The 17592-nt window shown below is 44.7% G+C and overlaps 1 protein-coding gene and 1 long non-coding RNA gene across 25 annotated transcripts in view; one reads left to right on the top strand and one right to left on the bottom strand.

The window, feature by feature from the left end:
* Clip4 (CAP-GLY domain containing linker protein family, member 4) overlaps positions 1-14688 on the bottom strand; it is a 94537-nt gene extending 79849 nt beyond the window's left edge. For 4 of the 22 annotated variants that reach the window (XR_385397.4, XR_003952214.1, XM_006525150.3 and 1 more), the window contains exon 1: positions 1516-1763. The gene's annotated coding sequence lies outside the window, so the exon portion shown is untranslated. Of the gene's footprint in view, positions 1-1282; positions 1767-2292; positions 2416-2928; positions 3064-14451 lie in introns of those variants that run through there. The other 18 variants (NR_073185.1, NM_001271484.1, NM_175378.1 and 15 more) reach the window with 11 other exon arrangements.
* Positions 1677-17474, top strand: Gm30140. Of its 3 annotated transcripts, none has more exons than XR_385738.4 (4): positions 1678-2591; positions 2685-2759; positions 2893-3013; positions 3937-6576. It is a non-coding gene; the product is annotated as a predicted gene, 30140 (long non-coding RNA). The 3 variants fall into 3 exon arrangements; XR_001782175.2 differs by lacking the exon at positions 3937-6576 and adding an exon at positions 17001-17474 and having other exon boundaries at positions 1680-2591; XR_385739.4 differs by lacking the exon at positions 2685-2759 and having other exon boundaries at positions 1677-2591.
* The last annotated feature ends 118 nt before the right edge of the window (positions 17475-17592 follow it).

The raw sequence follows: 17592 nt of genomic DNA, 5'->3' as shown, positions 1-17592 counted from the left end.
GGTCCGTCCAACTTACATATAAAATTGACAACCAAATCCTCTTCAGCATGCAAATTTGTTTTCATCTTTAAATAGCAAAATCATATGTATATCTTTGTTTCAAGATAAATATATGACTTCTTGTCAATAAATGTTTGATTTGTATACCTATTTTATTTACCTGGGACTGTATGATAGACCCTGCTTTAGCTCTATCTGAATGTTCAGAGGGTCAGTTTGCACGTGGCTAACCAGAAAGACATTTCATCTACGGACATTCCCCTGACCAGCACTGAAGGAAAGCAGTCTAGCTCACTCTTCAGAGAACAAACAACTTTCAGATGCCTGAAATGAGAAAGTCTGATGTGCCAAGCAAGCTTGCAGCAGCATAATTATAAATAATTAAGAGGACGGTCAGACTAAAAGCAGCCAGATGCTTAAAGGGTTTTAGCTAGAGACAGAAGTTGATTCTGTCAGCTCAAGCTCACTAATACGTATTTCAAACCTTCAACTGTTATAAGCAAACTGATACCACTATAATCATCGCTTTTTTAAAAGGCCTTGTTGTTGGGATTGTATCTGAGAAACAGGCGAGTGGAAAGAAGTCCAAGGAACAATGCAGTGTCCTAAAGCTACAAAACAGATATAAACACTTTGGTTGTGTCAAGAGTCAATCTTTGAGCCTAAATAATGGTTAACAAATGAAAGTGTTACCCCCCCCCCCCAAATGCATCATATTTATGTTCAAATGAAACCAGGATAGATTTGCATCGGCAAAATGTAGAAAGCTGGAATCCGGCCATTTCCAAGTCTCTGCTCTCCTTCCAGTCTCTGCGTCCTACGCCACCCGCTCTGCTGCCCCACAGTCAACTTAAACTGTGCCGCAGACTCACTGACAAAGGTCAAAGCAAGAGTCGACTGCAACCAAGTATTTGATGAAGGTCTCCACTGAGGAACACGCTTCAGAAGAATTTCAAAGGCACTGTTTTTACGCTATGCTAAGGTACGATGTACCTACCCACAGTGCAGCCTGGTACAGTCACCAAGTTACTGTCCCACCTCACAGCTGTAACTAAGAACCAGTTCATCTAATCCTTGCGGTTCCGCAAGCACGGGACAGGTCTCACTGGGCTCCCACCCTCCTGCAACTTCTCAAGGCGAATTAGTATGAAGGAATCTCAGAGCAGCAAGGCGAGGCGAAGCCAGTTCAGTTTGGAACACGCATGGCCACGGGTTTCTTAATGATCTAAGTCGGAGGAGGATGCGAATGAGAACATGATGAGCCAAGCTTATGAGAACCCACCAGGGTGCGCAGCCCCACGCGTGGGAGATACTCCGGGGTTCCGGGGAGCGCGGGCCTCAGCCGGGCACCCATCTCAGCCGGAGAGCAAGCGACACAAGCACCCACTTCTCCGCCCGCCGGGCCGCGTCCTGGGAGGCCTCCGGGCAGCTCGGTGGGGCCCGCACCGCCAACCGCCTAGCGGCCGGCCCTCCCGGCCTCCGGGTCCCGCCGCCCCCCAGCGTCCCGCCACCTGCCTGCTCCGGGTCCCCGAGGAGCGCCGGCTGCGGACGCGGGGCGCAGAGGCCAGGCGCAGGGGCGGGCGGGCGCGCTCCCGCCCTCCCGCAGGGGTCCCGTGGCTGCCGCCGAGCCTCCAGCCGGGCAGCAGCAACCCGCCGCCTTCCACGCCGCGCGCGCCGGAACCGGGCCCCCCACGCGGGTCGGCGCGCGCGCAGTGCAGCCGCCTGGGCTGCGCGCAGGCCTCGGCCCTGGGCCCGGCGCACGCGCCTGCGCTCGCTCGCCTCCTGCTTGCGCCCCCTGTGCCCCCAACAGGAGGAAGGTCTGGCGGCGGCTGCACCTGCTGTGCCCAAACTCACAGTCCAGTGGCCTTTCCCAGAGCCCCTGCGGTGCCATGCACAAATGGGGATCTGTCCAGAGAGGCACAACCAGGCTCTAAAAGGAACCTTGGCTGGCCAGGATGGTGATTTGGGGCTGCAGCAGGCACACCCTCCTCTTGCATGGTCTTAGTTGGCCCTATTTGCCACCCCCCTTGCTTTCTAGCATCCTGGGCTGGAAGAGTTCCCACCTACAGCATCTGGTAGGCAGAGACCACATCTCACCCATGCATAGGGAGGCCATGTATGGCCTAGGGTAAGATCCGTCAGTCAATTATCTGTTTCCAGGTCCTGCTGTGAAAACCCCTCTCAATACCCAACTGAGCAATTACAAAGGAAGTGTGCCAGCCAAAGGGAAGAAATGAATAGTCACAGGGCACACTTACACATTCCTTAGTTTTCTGCTCCCTCCTCACCTACCTCATACTTCTCATCTCTTCCATCTTCTCATAACCAGAAAGAAGTGACATTGAAACCCTAGCAGATGTGGGCGCTGGCATTTCTAGTTCTTCCCCATGCTGCAGAAAGGTGTTGGTCTTTAATAGGGAGAGCTAAATGTGACTGACAAGTTTGTAAACTTGAGTTAAGGATGTCACAGCCAAGCTCTTCGAGGCCTCACAAACTGTAACCCTGTTGGTGTTTCTTCCCTATCGTGTGGTAACTAACTTGTTGAGAGACCATATGAATGGATGTCCATCAGCATCTCTGCCAGCCCAGAGGTAAGTGCACACCACACCCCAGAGCACTTTTCCAGTTCGAACTGTTGGCTCTGGAGGCTAGGAAAACAAACACAAATACTTTCTCCTTGCTAGAGTCCTCACAACATTCTCCCACCAAGTGACTCTACTTGGATACTCGGAAGAAGAAGGAACTCGCTAACTCTTAAGGTAGCTTAGACTAGCCTTTGGCAAAACATCCTTCCTTGGGAGCTAAAATCTAGGGTTGTTTCTGCCATGGATGTTGTCAAAGAACATCTAACTCCAGTTCAAGAGAGAACAATGAGCATTCTCTGTCTCTCAGGCCGTTCGTCGATAGTGCAGTTGGGACCCTACTCACCAGCCGGTTGAAGGACTCCTCGGAGTGCATCCTGGCTTGTCTTGAGCCTTTCTAAATGAGATTCTCAGAATGGAACGGCGACCTGGTAAGTACCGAGACGAGCCTGCCACCTCTGCCTACCTCTTGAGCTTCTACTAACTCAACCCAAGATATCCAAATAGTTGTTTGAGGCGGTCAGAGCACAGTGGAGAACTGGGTGGGGCACAGGGCCAACTAAAACTCAGGGTGCTTATGCAGTACTAAATTCCACCATCCCACACCCCTGGGCAGCTGCCAGGTTCTCTTTCCCTGCAGACTCTTGTCTTCATGCACTCTTGAGGATGGTAATGTAACACAGATGCTTATCCCTCCCTCGGAGGACACCACACACACACACACACACACACACACACACACACCCCTTTCCCTGTTTTTCTCACACCCAATTCTTGCCTAACCCACCCACCTCCTCAGCTGGCTAAAAGAGAAAGCAATTTGCCTTTTGTTGGCTCTAAGTGCCACTGAAACACGGAAACCCATAAGGATCTGTTGTAACAGGAGCTGCTGGTGATATTTTCCGAGCGACACAGTTTACTTTTATTGCTTTTTTTTTTAAAGTATCCACCAAGATACCACTATTAGTAGGTGATGGGGTGTGGCAAGCTGAGTGGTACTAAGCTATAATGAAGATCTCTGTTAGAACCAGCCAGACTACTGGCTCTTCCTGCTACACCCAACATACACAGTACACAGGCAAATTCCAGGGACAACAAGTCACCAGGGAGAGTCTGCCACTCACTTAGCTGCCTTTATTCCAAAACCTGAAACTACTCCTTGGCCATCAGGAACACAAGCCCTTGTTGTTGGGCTATTCCCTGGCACATACACACACACACATATCACACAATGTTTTGCAGCTAGGTCTTGCCAATTTAATAACAAGGAAATGGGACAATTATATAGGGTCAAAATTTGGAGTTTGAACTAGCCATTGGAATGGCGAGGCAAATGGACTATAATCCATCACAGGTGCTGAGAAGAATATCACAATGAAACAAAGTGCCACAAAGAGACAGCATCCATCGACGATCAGTACCAAAGAGAAGAGGAGGCGTGGCCAACTTTCTACTATACAGAACACTACCCATAATAAAATTTGTCTCCAATACAAATGAAGTGGAACAGAAGATACAGTAAATATGATCTGAAAGTCTCTCAAGACATTGTTTGGCATCACCTACATAAAATATCCTTGTAGCGATTGGGGAGGGCCCAGAGATGCCTGAATGATGAGCAGGGAATCACTCAGAAATTCAGACATTGCTCGTCCTCACTCCGCGCATTGGGCATCATTTGGTATCATTCAGGGAGAAGAGAGAGACTCACTTTCCCAAAGTGAGTACATGAGAGACAGTCTTCTGGGAAAGCCAGGCGGATGGGAACTCAACCAGCAGGGATGCTTACAGCACTTAGCCGAACCCGAACTCGCAAAGTCTTCCTCTCTACTGTATTCACAGGCAACGGGACTCTCTGCCTGGAACACCCAAAGAAAATCAGCGCATTGTTAGAAGGAATTAGTTCAGCAAGACGTCCAAATACAAGATCAATTTGTAAAATCCAACCGTTTACATCAGCAGCAAATAAGCAGGAAGGAGACAGTGAGACACGTCTCATACTCACAGCATCTGGGGTTAACCTAACAACTTTTCAGAACTTTATGGAGAAGCTCTTAAAACTCTATTAAAGGACATTAAAAAAAAAAAAAAAAAAAAAAAAGACTGAACAGATGAAGAAATAGGCCATTGTCGGGATGGCTTCACACTGTCAAAATGTCAAGCTGATCTCTAGACTCAGTATTTGGTTATAACTAAAATTTTAAGGTGTTCAATAAACATAAAATACGTAAGACAAATATAACTTTAAATAGGACAAATGTCTAAAAGCAAGACCAAAAGAAGGAGATTTGCTATACTAGAAATTATGTCTTTACTATATCATAATAAAAATTATTGGATGCTGCTCTAGAAATAAACAGAAAAATGACCTAGAAGGTAGAGCCCTGGATAAGCATGTCCTTGGTATACATAAAAGTGATACCACAGCCAATGATTTGAAAAAATATGAATTATATATAGGACAGAGTTAGTCAAACAGTCTTATTTAATAATGGAAACAAAAAGGAAAAGAAAGTGAGGGAGATGCTGGAAATCTGCTGTAAGAATGTATTCCTAATGCACACTGGGCTCCCGGGGGCACAAGTGAACTTGTTATGCTGGAGGGCCTGGGGTCAGTGACAGAGATGATGGAGGAAATGCCGTAGAACAACTTCATCTGTTCCTATCAGGAAATAGGACTAACAAAGAACCATACACATTTGTAAATCCTTACAAAATTCCTCCACTGAGTGGCCACAGGTAACCTCCAATAAAAAGAAGTGGAGAGACACAGCTCAGCAGTCAAAAGTGCATTCTGCTCTTGCAGAAGACCTGAGTTTGGTCCCTGCATCCAAGAAAGACCAGCTTACAGCCGCCTATAACTCTAGCTCCATCAGATCCAATGCCCTCTTCAGGCCTCGGTGGGTACTGCACCATGCATATACCCAAATGCAGATACACATTTCAAGATACTTTTTTAAAAAGAAAAATGAAAAGATGTGACAAACTGAAAGAAGTTTGTGACATGTATAAACATAGCTAGGAATTAGTACCTAAAGCAACAAAAATCAGTCGAAAAACTAACAAAAAAATGAGGAAAGGGTAACAGTAGACAGTTGACTGGGGATGTGTCTTGGTTTCCTTCCCTGTTGCTGTGACAAAATACTTTGACAAACACAACTTAAGAGGGAAAGGAGTTATTTTAGCTCACAATTCAAAGATCCATCATCCCAGGGAAGTCAAGGCAACAGAGCTTGAAGCAGCTGGTCACATGACATCCCACTCAAGAAGTAAGAGATGAATGCTGACACTAGCTCCCTTTCTCTATTTTAGAATCTACTGCCTGGAGAATGGCTCTGCCCACAGGTAGGTAGGCTCTCCCACATCAGTTAGCATCTTCAAGATAGGCATGCCCTGTAGGCATCTTGTAGGCATGCCCAGAGACCTTGCCAAGCAATTCGAGATGCTATAGGATAGAAAATTAACATGGTGGCTGAGAAAAGGCCTCCTTAAGATTGGGCTGTAGGTAAGCCTGAAGAGCATTTTTTTTATTATTGATAATTTATGTGGGAGGGGCCCAGACCACCATGGTCAGTTCCACCCCTTGGCTGGTGGCCCTGGGTTCTATAAGAAAGCAGGCTGAGCCAATGATGAAGTGCAAGCCAGAAAGCAGCATCCCTCCACAGCTTCTGCATCAGCTCCTGCCTCCTGGTTCCTGCCCTGCTTAAGTTCCTGCCCTCACTGCTTTTGATGATGAACTGTGATATGGAACTGGGAGGGAAATTAACCCTTGCCTCCCCAAGTTATCTTTCAACCTGGTACCATCACAGCAACAATAACCCCAACAAAGACACACAGGCTATCTAGACTGTCCAAAGAAAAGCCCAGAATGACAAGCAGTGGGATGGGCAAGAAATAAAAACAATCACAAAATGTCCAGGAAGTGGGTGGACTTAGAATGTATAAGTCACCCTGTCTCAGAAAGAAAGAAAAAATAAACCACATGTTCTCTCTCTCTCTCTCTCTCATGGATTCTAGCCTACAATGTATGCATGTATGTGTGTAAATAAATGTACTGTGGGCACAGTATAGGAAAAAGAAGGATGCCCAAGGAAGAGTGATATCAGGCCATGAAGAAGGACTGACTGTAGTGGTGAAGATGATATAGAACTAGTTGTTTTTCTAGTTTTAACTCCTGTGGTTTTTCTGTGTGTGTGTGTGTGTGTGTGTGTGTGTGTGTGTAAGTATGTGTGTCTGTGTGTTGAATTCATGCATAAAAATATAACTAAAAGTTAAAGTATAAAAGTGATATATAGAGATAGGCTTTTCCCTGTCAGAGGCAAAAAGGCATAAAGATTATTCCCCCCCCCCCAAAAAAAAAAAAAAGATTATCCCAAATGTTGGCAAGGATATGGAAACCTCCTGCACGATTGATGGGTATTTAATGAGAGACACACACTCTGTAGCACAGGGTAGCAGCACTGAGTGTAGTCGAGACACACTGCTATGTATACCTCAGAGAATCCCCTAAGGGCTTCTCGGTGGGGTTTCCAGGAAGGCAGTCTTTCACAGGATGATCTGTCTAATCCTTGCCTGGATAGCATCCCTCTTCCTGATCCTTAGCACAGATTTTTATCTCTGTGCTATAGACAGAGATATAGATGGGATAGGTAAGTGTGGATGATATAGATATATCCAAATGCTTCCTCATCATCCACTCTGTGATATGCCCAATATAACACATACAAAATGTAACCCTCCCCATGACCTTGCCCATATAGATACAATGTTCTGCCCTTTGCTGCCATATAGATACTATGTTCTGCCCTTTGCTGCCATATAGATACTATGTTCTCCACTTTGCTGCCATAGAGATACTAAGTTCTCCCCTTTGCTCACTGGGGTCATCCTGTTTGGATTCGGGTCCCCAAATGAAAAGCCCAATCTCCTTTTTTAAAACATTGACGTCATCCTTTACTGAAGAAACTCACCAAGGCCATGGGAATCCTCATCGACCTACAGCCCTGAAACCCCCAAGCCCTCCTGCTGCCTCTCCTTGGCTTTTCCTTTTCTGACCCGCCTCCCCTCTGAAGGCTGCACATGGGGACCCCTGCTGAAGTAGAGTCTAAACTGGAAACGCCTCAGATGGCGCACACATCCTTTCCCAGTTAGTGCTTCTCATTCTGATTGCATCATTCAAATAGCTGAATGTCTTCTGCAAAGTAAACCTGAAAACCATCCTCAAATACTCTTCATTCAGGGACTCGAGATAGCCTATAAGTTTATTCTGCCTTTTGTTAGCCTTGCTTCCAAATAAGAACCAATGGCATTTTTTTTCAAACCCAACTTGTTGCTAACATGCCCTTTAGCTGGTATCACATCCAACCATCAGACAGTACAACCACTTTTAAAGGCCAAACTTGTAAGTCAACATAAAGAAAGGCAGGGACCAAGGGAGTATTTCATAGCATTGGGGTCAGAACTGCCCATGTGGCACAAGGACATTTGTTTTCAGGGTCTGGAGAGATGGCTTAGCTAAAAAGCAACCTTCCACACAGATATAGGGGCCCTGAGCTCAAATCCCCTGCCCCACATGAAAAGCTGGCTGTGGTAGCAGGCCTGTAACCCCAGCACTGGGGCAGACACAGGGAAATTCCTGAGGTTCCTTGGCCAGCCATCCTTTTTGAAACCAGTGAGTTCCAGGTTCAGTGAGAGACCCAGTCTCAAAAACAAGGTGAAAAGTGACTGAGAAAGACCCCCAATATTGACCTCTGGTCTCTGGGCTCACCCTCATGCATGTACACACACACACACACATACACACAAATACACTTGCGCACACAAACATAAACATGAATGCACACATACATAGGCACAGAACTACACTTTTCACACCAGTTACTTAAATTTCTAGTCACCAAGATAACTGTAGAACCATCTCTGGCACACATAAATAGCATCAAGCTACTTCCCATGAGAATTTTAGTTCAATGATCCCGTCTTTCCCATTGGAACTGACATTAACAAAATCTCTTTATATAGCCATCATTTTACAGAAAAGGCAAAGCATGAAGAAATATCATTAGAAAAACATAAAAATGCAATCAAACAAACTCATATTTGGGGACTTCTACAGAACAAAGAACTCATTCCTACAAACAGCAAAAGAGCTCAGAGAAACTGCCACAGACTAGAACAGTTCAGAGCCCTATCCACAGCCTACAGTGTGCAGATCTCGTTTAGATTCAAATAAATAAATGTTAAAAAGAAATTCTAGAGCCAGGCATATGCCTCATGTCTGTAATCTTAGCACTGGGGAGGAGGAGAATTTCTGCTTCAAGCCAGCCTGGGCTACGTAACGAGTTCCACATCAACCCACACTACAATATGAGAGACGCTGTGCACTGTGTAAAAAAAAAAAGGAAGGAGAGAATATTCATAGGACCACTAGAGGAAATTTAACCCTATGTGGATATTAAATTGTATCAATAATTTTTATTAATTCTGCTATTTATGATCACATTACAATTATATATTTTTATTTTTAAAAATCTTTATTAAACAGTCATGGAAAATAGGATAAAATGTCTCCTGCCTGAGATTGCTTTAAGGTATTTCATTAGCAGTAAGTGAATGGTAGGGAAGAGAGATGAACAATACTGATAAATAATAATGATTAATGCTTAATGGTGACTGAGTGGGTCCTCCTTTCTTCTTTTGCATGAACTCAGAAACATAAAATATATAAAATATACTAAAAACATTTTGCTTCATTTGTTGCTGTTATTGTTGTTGTTGTTTTGTTTCAAAGGAGATCTAAGAGGGCAGGAATTGTATTGGACCTCTGTCACTGCTATATCACAAATACCCCCAAACAGTCTCTGGAATAGAACAAATTTGGGAAATATGAGCTGACAGAAGGGACCAGGCTGTTCACCCCAATCAAGATAGACTATTGCATCCAAGGCAGTGGTTCTCAACCTTCCTTATGCCTTGACTCTTTAATACAGTTCCTCATGATGTGACCCCCCCCAACCATAAAATTATTCTTGGTGCTACTTCATAACTGTAATTTGGCTGCTATTATGATCATAATGTAACTATCTGTTATGCAGGATATCTGATTGCAACCCCTGTGTAAGAGTCATTCAGCGCCAAAGGGTCCGTGACCCACAAATTAAGCACCACGGATCCCAGGGTTTTAAAAGGCTTAATGCTTGACTTCCTTTCATGTGCACACTTGCCCATGCAAGGGCCTGTGTATCGCCAAAGCTGTCTTTTCATCAGTTGCTTACAAACCAGTGCAGTCTCACCCTAGGCCATGATAAACCATTATGGCTTTAATAACATTGTGATTAGGAGTCGAGAGAATATCAGGACAGGTCCCTCCCCAACTGGAGCTGCACCGGGGTTTGCACCTGTTAACAAGCATCCAATGAGTCACCTAACCAAAGAAAGCCATGGACCAATGAGCTGGTTCTGGTTCTGAGTCACGAGAAAGCCTCCTTTGTGACAAAAAAAAAAAAAAAAAGATAATGAGAGTGATTCTGGCATCTCTCATCCAAGCATATTTGAGACTGCAGGGCATAGTCAGGAGAAAAAGAAGTGTGAACTGCTTTTCTAGATTCATGTGGAGTTCAACCAAGAGTAAGAAGTTCTTATAGTCTGTGCTTTTAAAAGTCCACAAAAATATAGCGTGCAATAGCTTTTTCCTAATCAAGATAACCGAAGCCTTGAGACCCGGACTAGCACTTAGAAGAGCAACCAAATTATAGCTGGGTCCAGCAAATTACTAGATTTATGTTTAGGGCCTCCTACTCCGAGGACAGGGGGACAACTGTGATCAGGTATAACTTAGGTCACTCCAGTTTTCCAGTAAAGAAGAAAGTCTGCCATGAACATAGGCCATTGTGGGCAGCCCAAACAGAACCCCAGGATCATTTCTTACCAGCTCTGCAGTCCCCATCTTTCTTCTTAACGCCCCTGAACCTCAGGTCGCTTCTTTGTACAATAAGGTAAGTGGTCCCCGCCTCCTGGTGCAGTTCACTAGGCACAGGCTTGACTCAGAGTTATGTTCAAATGCAGAGTCATCCAAAGACATAAACAATGGACAAGAAAGCCAGACACCTACCAAAGAAACGGGGCTAGCGCTCAGGTTCTCCAAGGAGAGACTTTCCACACTGTAGACTGATGTGGTCAGGAAAGACTTCAAAAAGACATCCCGAGCTCATAGGAAGCATGACGAGATGTAGTTAGGCAGATGAGGAGCAAGCTGCCCTGGGGGCTTTGTATATGCTATGGGTTATCGTCTTTATCTGCCTTTAGACCTTTATGCATTAAATATCATTCAGGTTCCAATCCTTCAGTTGGAGAAATTCAAGTATAGAATGGGGCTTGCTACATTTTTTTCCACTCTTGATCCCTCTCACCTCCACATTCAATTAGACAACCCATGTGGAGCCATAGACCCAGTTTTTAAAAAATTGATCAGGGAAGAGTCAGACAACTTGCCCAAGCACACAGACTAGGGAGTAGAACCAGGTTTTGAAACCTGGACCACATTAATCCAGAGGTTAAACTTTTTTTGAAGATGTATTTATTTTTTTGTTTTATGTGTGAGAGTGTTTTGTCTGTGTGTGTGTATGTATGTATGTATGTATGTATGTATGTATGTATGTGTGTGTGTATGTATGTATCTGAACTATGTGTGTGCAGAGGTCAGAACAGCATCACATCCCCCTGGAACTGGAGTTATAGGTGATTGTGAGCCACCATGTGAATACTGGGAACTAAATTCTGGTCCCATCTAAGAACAGCAAGCACCCTTAACCTCTGAGGTGTCTCTCCAGCCCCCCAGAGATTGAACTTGTAAACATGATACTTTGTGAGAGAGAGCCTGAAGATGGTAACAAAGTTCAAACTGTATTTAAGGTACAGAAGAGTCCTGGTCCATTCTGACTGCTGTTAGTGACTAATGCAGACAGACCGCAGGCTTATACACTAGAGATTTGTCTCTGGCCGGGAGGCTGGCAATCCGAAGACAGCACCAACAGATTCTGAGTCTGGCAAGGACCTTCTTCCTAGTTTCTAGGTGAGCATCTTCCTCATTGTGTAGTTACCTGATGGAAATGGAAGTGAGCTTTCTTACAAGTGCACAAAATGCTAAAAGTATCACCGCTAAGAACTCACTCCTGCAGATTAGATATTAACAACAAAATGTGAGGGGAATCCCAACACTCAAGCCTGAACAGTCTCACTAGAGCAGACCTAAGAGTGAGAAACTGTGAGATGAACTAGAAATATAGGTTAGGGCTAGATTGGCCTTGAAAGTCACATGAACAGCCTGAGACACTGTCCCATAGGGTCAAGGAAAAGCCACCACAAGTTTCCAGTGAAGGAAAGAGTGGGGACTATCAGCTCTGTTCTTTCTCTCTGCCCCCTGTACGTGTTACACACTATAAAGAAAAGACAACAATTGTTACCAGCACCCCAAGAAATCTAAGCATTTCGAAGTAAAATTTAGAAGCTGAAGATAAAGTTGCCTTGTGATCCCAGGTCTTTGCTAGCTCAGACTTTTAAGGATAAATAGATTTTACAAATGATTTCTGCCCAGACAGCTTAGTTTTCATATAAAATGTATCCTCAGTGACAACATTCATTCAAAATCAAGTTGAGATAAGATATCCTGATGTCCTAGGGGGTTGGATCTCTGTTGTTCTGTTTGCCATCACCTTGATAACCACTTGGCAGTATAACAAGAATGCCCACATTACCATCTTAATTGCTGGCCATTATATAATGATATACTAGTATATAATCTTTGAGAATGCACCCATTGGATGGAAGCATAGTCCTAGAAAAGAAGGAAGAGCTGTACCACTCGACAGAGTGATGTGCTATCCATCAACATGATAATGGGCCTGCTGCCCCCTCCCCTAGGCACCCTGCTCCATGTGGTACCCACATTATGCTCCTCCGGCCTCACCCAAGCCCTAACCCAGACTTTCCAGCAGGGATCTGCTAACGTTCAGCTTATCAAGGAGATGCCACACCCCTGCTAGGAACTCGTATTTTCACCAGTTCAGAGGTGCTGTGGCTAGCAGGAATGGTGGCACATCTTCACAAGCCATATCCAGTGACATTGTGCAAACCCATACGGCCCTGCTATGAGGTCACCAGCCAAGCTCAGGTCTCAGCTGCGGGGGCAAATGACTACCACTAAGCACACTCATCTGCTGAATCCTCAGCCCAGAAACCCAAAGGGGGCCCAGAATAAAATGGGAAAGACCCAGAAAAGCCAACACAGTATTTAGAAAAAATAATAATAATAAACTTGAAGAACTGACATGGCCCAGCTTAAATTTTTAGTATAAAACTACAGTAGTTAGGGCAGTGTGGAAGAGGAAAAATAGATCAAACAATATCTCAGAATCACACGCACACCAACACAAGGAGTAAAGGCAATTCAACAGCAAGAAAATGATAGTTCCCCATCACACCTTCCACACAAGTTAGCTATCAATTGAGCATGGAAAGAAATAAAAAATCAAAGCCATACAACTTCCAGAGGACACCAGAGAAGAAAATCTTGGTGGCAGTGGATTCAATGATAACTTTTTAGATGCAATATCAAAGGCACAAGCATCTCTCTCTCTCTCACACACACACACACACACACATACACACAAACAACGAATTAAGTAAATTTTAAAGGCTATGTTAAGACAATGAAAACACACAAGCCAAAAAAAAAAAAAAAAAAAAAAAAAAAACAGGAGAAAACCTCCCCCAAAGTATGTGCCTGATGTTGTTCTTTAAATGAGCAAAAGAACTGAATAAGACACCTCACTGAAGAAGAAACGCGAATGGCCAATCAGTATATGAGCAAACATGGTGAGTCATTAGGGAACTGGAAACAGGAACGGGAGACTGCTATAGGTCTATTAGAAGGGTTAAAACTCCAAACACTAACAAAGGCTGATGAGTATGGAACATGGAGAAACTCTCATTCACTACTTGAGGAGGCAGAAAAATGGTACTCACACTTCACAATATGGGCTGGCAGTTTCTTACAGTCTGACACTATGGGCCAGAAACCATACTCATAGGCATTTGCCCAAGTGATTTAAAAATATATTCACACAGAGACACACACACACAACTGAAACCAAATACTGGAGCAACTAAGGCATCCTCTGCCTTGAGTGGGGGAGTGGATAAACTGTGGGAAAACATAATAATTAGCTATTGAGCCACAAAGAAGACAAAGGGGAGTTATTTAAGTGAATATCAGTCAGAGAGAGATGTCACCTGACTCTTACTGCACGTCTTCAGCTGTATGGCATCCACTTAGCGTGGGCAGTAGTAAGGGTAACTCCCTTCTAACTGGCATCATGGAAAAGGTGAAGCCGTGGTAGAAACATGCTCAATGGTTAGCGGGACCAGGGAAGAGGGGTTGGATGAGTGGCTTGCTAGGGATTTGAGGAACAAGAACACTGTCCTAATACTGTAATGGCGAAGACATTGTGCATTTGTTAAAAAGAAGATGGCTTACACTGTGATAGGTTAATCGTAAATGATGAGCCTTCTTTAATACTAATAATGTATCAACAATTTCAACAGTTACAAGAAGAGAGACTGACTGAGCAGTAATTCCAATGCTCTGCCTAGGTTTGGAGCATCCTCCTTACTTCCTGATCAAGTAGTGTATTCATGGCCATTCAATTAGGATTGAATGTGTGGTGTATGTATTCAATTAGGATGGCCCGTTTTCACTGGTCTGAGATTGTCCAGCGCGCTCTGCTTTGTCCGTGTTATCCACCTCTGCCTTTACAGAAGTGAGTTTCACTGGAGGTCTGAGGAGACACATTTCTTTTATAATCTGACTTACCCGAATCATGTGACTGTCTTCTCAATGTCACAATTTCCTCAGTTCCTCACCAGCCTTCCTCAGCAGAGTACAAATTGCTTAGCGTGTTAGTTGGGGATGTATGGAAACGGGTGTTTTCATAATGGGCTCCCTCGGGCCCTATGTAGATTCAAGTTCCAGAAAGCCACGGTGGTAATGGCAGGCTTTGTCTTGCCTCCCTTTGGTGGAGTCCCCTTTGAGTGCCCCAAGCCAGCCAGGTCACCACAGGCAACCAATGCCTAACAATGACATGCCTTGGCACTATGGATACAAGATTTAAAGGGCCAGGCACTAATTAGGACCCTGAATTTAGTGCTTAGCCAAACGGGCAAAGGACCCTAGTAAGCTCTACAAGCCCTTCATTTCACAACAGGGAAGAAGCTCGGATGCTTTAACCCTTTCAAAGTGTCTGTCAAGTTACCAAAGAGATCAATCACCCTGATTTCCACTCAGGCCTCCCTCCACAGCAACTTTTCTGAATGCCTGAAACTTCTTCAGGTGTGTTCATGAGACAAAGCTCCGTGGAATTCCCTACACGGAACTCAGGCTGCAGCCATCTAGTTAAGTACCTGAGTACCTTCAACTCAATGTGGTTGCTACTGGGGCCCACTTCTGAAAAAAAACAACCATTTCTTAGCCCAAATTGTCACATCACCCAAAACTAAGCTACAGGAGTTCCTTTGATTAGTAAGAGACAAATGGCACCCCAGTGTTTCAAAGCTGCGCACTGTGTTGTGCTCTGAGGAACAGAGCAGAGAGATGGACATAAGTGAACTCTCCCTTAAGTTTCTTTCCAGCAAACAGGGAGGCCACACTCGTGCTCGGAATGACATCACTCCCGTGCCAGCCCCAGAGTTCTCAAGTTGTGGCAAGTCTCTGGGAAGATAAAGTCTAACTTTCAGATGGAAGCCACCTGTACCTGACACCACACAGTATACGGCTCTGCACACTTAACTGTAAGCTCTTTTGGACCCAACTGTCACTGTGGTATCTAGAAGGATGCCCCCCACTGAGCCCACCCCTGTGCCCCACTCCCCCACCCCCACCTCCACAAAAAAGAGACCTCTTCCAGTTATCAGGACAACACGTCTGTTTTTAAACTAAGGTGTTCAGCTAATGAAAAAACAGAACATTGACTAAGACATTGTCTCTCGGTCTGGTGTATCAAGGTGAGAGAAGCCTTCAGGCTTCTGGAACTTTCTGCAAATAGCCAGTGACATTATTTCAATAGGAACTGTGATCCCTGTAGGCTATAATAGATCAGAGGCTCATCATGGCAAGCTGCCCCATCCTTCCCTCTTTCTATCCAAAGGTGACTTCTCAGGTATTGTGAACTTAATAAAAGTATTTACCTTAGCAGTGACTATTGCTCACTTTAAACAGAAAAACTGCCCTTTAGTATCCAGAACTTTTTCCTGATGATCACTTTCCACGTTACTAGGGATTACCATTCTGAACTGGTTAATGTTGTGTCAACTTGACACAGCTGGAGTTATCACAGAGAAAGGGGCTCCAGTTGAGGAAATGCCTCCATAAGATCCACCTGTAAGGCATTTTCTCAATTAGTGATCAAGGAGGGGAGGCCCCCTGTGGGTGGGACCATCTCTGGGCTGGTAGTCTTGGGTTCTATAAGAGAGCAGGCTGAGCAAGCCAGGGGAGGCAAGCCAGTAAGGAACATCCCTCCATGGCCTCTGCATCAGCTCCTGCTCCCTGACCTGCTTGAGTTCCAGTCCTGACTTCTTTCAGTGATGAACAGCAATGTGGAAATGTAAGCTGAATAAACCCTTTCCTCCCCAACTTGCTTCTTGGTCATGATGTTTGTGCAGGAATAGAAACCCTGACTAAGACACATTCATAATGAAGAATCGGAGAGTTGAAAGACTGAAACACATCCAGAACTTTTCCTAGAGCAGGAAAATCAAGTAAAACAAACAAACAAACAAACAAAAACTGACAAGCCTTCTCATATGGGGCCTCAGGCTTGTCTATAAAAGAAAACTATTCCCTTCATTCCACAGATATTACATACCTCTCCCTAATCCATGCAGGTAGCATGGGATTGTCCCACAACTCTTGCCGAAGCATCGGCCAAAACACCACAGAAGATGACACAGTAATCAGAGGAGAGTTTACAAAAGGCATGATTTTCAGGCCCGTGGGGACCCCACGGGAAAGAGAAGTTTAACAGGCACGTTTCTGTCCTACACTGAACCCATAGAGAGCAAGAGTCCAGGGGAGCTGTGTAAACCTGTGGAGAAGGCTGCCTGACAGGAGCTACGGTCTTCCAAGGGTCTGCAACAAATCCATGGAGCCAGGATTGGAAGATGGGAGACTAGCTCACTCTCCATCCTCCCACTGTGGTCCTGCCTGCCAAAGCCTAATTAAAAGCCTGAGTCCCTGTGTGTCACACCCACGGGGATCCATGCCTAGGTCTCAGTGGTGTTGAACAGAGGTGTGAAGGGTGGATTGACGGGTGTTAACCGGATTCCAACACTACCCAGGACTTCCTATTTTCTTCCTGTTGGTCATAGGTTATATTCTGGACTGGGCCCCTGAAAACTTGGAAAGAAAGAAGCATTTTCAACCTCTCAAGACTTGACTCTGATTTCTGATATAAAGAAAAGGTTTTGAACAGAAATTCAAACCCACTTCATCATGACGTCTAATGATGAGACACTACACTGACCTTCTGAGTTACAGCTGTGGATCAGATAATAATTTGGAAAAACTGCCCATAATGATCTGTCGGTTTGTTCTTAAGATCATACCAACACCTGGCTGCCTGTAATTATTGGAGCCAACACAAATTTCACAGCTACTGACTTGAGTGTGCAAAAATGTAATTTTCTCTATTCTCCTGTAATTGAGTGTAATTTCTTCCCTGTGCCTCTGTTCTGCCTCAAAGCGGAGAAAATTGAATCTAGCCACTTTCAGATAAACTCATTCAAATACAGTCATGTCTTAGTCAATTCAAGTTTATTATTCAGTCACAATTAAAGTTGGAAATTCTCTTTTTCTTTCTTCTCTGGAATTCAATCTAAGCTCTTGGGGGCTTATATAATGGGTCCCCTTCTTGGTGTTAATTTGTACTATCTGCATCTGAGTATCACAGATGTCAGGTGT

The sequence above is a fragment of the Mus musculus genome, chromosome 17, assembly GCF_000001635.26.
Source record: "Mus musculus strain C57BL/6J chromosome 17, GRCm38.p6 C57BL/6J".
NCBI lineage: Eukaryota > Metazoa > Chordata > Mammalia > Rodentia > Muridae > Mus > Mus musculus.
The sequence above is the reverse complement of the archived record's forward strand: the minus strand, read 5'-3'. Positions and strand labels throughout refer to the sequence as shown.